Source organism: Corvus brachyrhynchos, unplaced genomic scaffold, assembly GCF_000691975.1.
Source record: "Corvus brachyrhynchos isolate BGI_N302 unplaced genomic scaffold, ASM69197v1 scaffold150, whole genome shotgun sequence".
Lineage (NCBI taxonomy): Eukaryota > Metazoa > Chordata > Aves > Passeriformes > Corvidae > Corvus > Corvus brachyrhynchos.
The window spans coordinates 2890042-2893217 of NW_008236162.1; positions in this window are offsets into that span (position 1 = coordinate 2890042).

The following is a 3176-nucleotide window of genomic DNA, read 5'->3' on the forward strand; positions in this document are numbered from 1 at the left end:
CCTCCACCCCCAGCTCCACCCCCAGTTCCATCCCCAGCTCCATCCCCAGCTCCATCCCCAGTTCCATCCCCAGCTCCATCACCAGCTCCATCCCCAGCTCCATCCTCCCTTCCCCACCTCTCGGTGCTGTTTGGTGCCAGGGTGAGGCTCAGTTCCAGGACTCCACACCCATCACAGGTTTGGTCCCTGGGCTCTGCCGGTCCCGGGAGCACCGCACCGGCCCTGGTGCTGCCCCACGGGAGCCCCTGGCCCTCCCAGTGCCTTTTGATGCTTCCCCAGGAGCAGCCCCCGGGCTCGCCCCGGCTGTCAGCGGCACCGTCACTCCAGCTGGAGTCCTGTTGCCAAGATATGGATTTGGTTTTAATAACAGTTAGTGCAAACATTGTAAATTTACTGCTGCTAGAGAGAGTTTTTGAAAATGTCCAACTCTGGCCATATTTTTTCACTCGCTCCAGCTGTTTGTGCTCTGCTCATACCTGACGTGCTGCTTTGAAATAGCAATCACTGTATTTATAAGAAGGGAAGGACTCATAAATATGTCAGGAGTGGAATATACAACGCCATATTTCACCATTTTCTATTTTAAAATTGTGAGTTATGGCTACAGAAATGTGGTCCCATTAAAGGTGATATGATGTATTTTGTGTCTTGTTCAGGAGCCCATCCATCACCCAGACAATAAAGAAAACCGCACTTACTTTTTTTCCCCTGTCGTCTGTAATTTATGATGCCCAAAAAGCTGTAACCTTTTGGCAGGCTTTGCAGAAACTGCTGCACTGTTAGCAACTAAATAACCTTTTATAAGGTTTTAAATGTGTTGCTACAGTCTCAATGCACTTGCTGTATCGATCCAGAAGATCCTGCAAAAAAGGGGAAAGGAACATGATCTATAACAGGATCGATAACGGTGTATAGATCGTTGAAAGATGCTTCTAATGATTTTTGCCAGCCATCATCTTTCAACGTGCTGCTCCCCATCTTTGGGGCTTCAGTCTCTGCTCAAATTAATTAACCTCGCTCAGCCTGGCTGTGCCAGGGCTCCAGACAGGGCCGGGGAGGATGCACCATGCTCCCAGCCTGGTCAGTCAGAGAGGGTGGTGACAATGGGTGTCCCTGGCAGGGAACCGACCCCAAACCCAACTGCAGGCCCCAGTCCCTCCTCAGAGGATGGGGAGGATGGGAAGGTGGGATGTGCAGGAGAAGCTCTCCCACAGCTCCCACTGCCCCTCCCCACTTTAAGGACGGATATTTCTGGTTTTTCCCCTGGCAAAACACCGTCCCTTCATGGGAAGCATCCATCCGCCTTCGGGCATCAGAACCTCCGGAACGCCCCCAAACCTGGGGACACCCCGGACCCAGGGCCCGCTGGCATGTGCCGGCTGCCAATGCTCTGGCTGGTGGGTGCAGAACTCAATCATTAATCCTCATCCCAGCTTTAAAAGTGCTGAGTGGAAAGCAATTCCATGGAGAAGTCGCTGTGTGCAGAGGGGGATTTAATGGAAAATCAAAGGGGAGGGAACAGAGGCAGGAGGGGCATGGCCGGGCTCCGGAGAGCCCAGCAGAGCTTCCCTCCCGCCCGGCCACCTCGCTCTGTCATTGCTGTTTCCCCCCAAAGCAGCCACCAAATCATTATTAACGTTATAAATAAAATGAGAGGGCAAGTTATTAAATGTAAAATATGTGGAGTCCTCCTCGAACTCACTGCGTAGTTCATAAATATGATGGCTTAATTTCATCTGTAATCCGAGCGGCTGATGAAGCATTACACAGCTCCCTGTTAATTGAAGTTGTTAACAAAGCTGAAGAGGGAGATTATTATGTATAGACTTTTATCCTTCAGGGGTATCATCATAACAGATCATAAATGGAAATGAATTCATCGCTCCCACATGCCATCGCCGCATCCCGGCACACAGTTTAATGCCAGGCGGGTGGCCAGTGCAGCGGTGGGGATGGGATACAGGATGGATCCCACCTGGGAGGGTCCCCTGTCCCATTCCACAGCCCCAGCACTGAACCCCAAGCCCGGGGCAGCCTGGCCGAGGCCCTGGCTCTCCTCGCAGCACCTTCGGTATGAGATTCCTGGAGCCCAGCTGTCGGTTTGCAGAGCCTTTGGAAGCCTTTGGCTGTGATGTGTGGTCATTGCCATCGGCTGGGGCGTGCCATTCCTCAGGGAAGATGGAAAATCCATTCCCTGGGCTGCTGCATCCCAGACAGAGCGCTCAGGTGCAGGAGGATCCTCTGAGCTCAGCCCAGTTATTTACTGTGGGGCACAAGGCAGCTCCTGCGAGGGCACCTGGGGCTCCATTTATTTCCCAGCTCCACGGACAAAGGGTCGTTACCATCCCAGACAGGAGCACCCATGTTTCCAGCACATTGCTCAAAGCAATATTTTTCTTTGGCCTCCAGCTGGCAATGGGTTGTTTGTTACATGGAGAAGTGGCTGCCTGGTGTTAGAAGTTGTCTGGGAGGAGAATCTCCCTTCCCGTGGCATTCCATGGTCGCTCCTTACACCCCACAGAGCCCTGGGAGATGTTTCCACAGCAAGTGGGTGCCCAGGCCCCCGAATCACCCTCTCCACAGCGAGGGGAGCTGGTCCAGCCAGGGGCTGCAGCCTGCATTTCGGGGCTGTGCTGCTTCCAGGTGGAGTTATGAAAACACACAACGGCGTTTCCTTCTCCTGGACCCCATCGGCTTTTTCCATCCAGCACATTATCCAGGAAATTCTCGTCTATACCTTAGAGGAGTTACTGTGATTATCTGGAACACATTACTTGCACACAGCAAATGCAAATTAATGTAGTCTTCACATTTCGCCGTGGCAATAAAGGGGAATGTTGACATCAGCCTGAAAGTAGAATTAACTTTTGCATGATGTGGTGTGAGCGCGAGGTGTTGAAACCCGCGGCCGAGACTTTCCAAGTCACAGTAAAGAACTGCTCTGGCAGCGTTTCCAGGAGCAGAGGTGAGCTGAGTGCTCTCTCTGTTCCAGCCTGGATTATTGCTTTGCCGGGCTTTCCAAACCCTGCCATTTTGTCTCGTTACCTCTAATGTGCTCCTTGCTTTATTGCAAGCTCATCTCCTTAGGAGGAGAGAGTTACAGCGCTGTCAGGCTCTGCTACTCTCCGATAAAGAGCCGGCTGCTCCCGGCAGCGCCCGGCTCCCCCCCCCCCCCC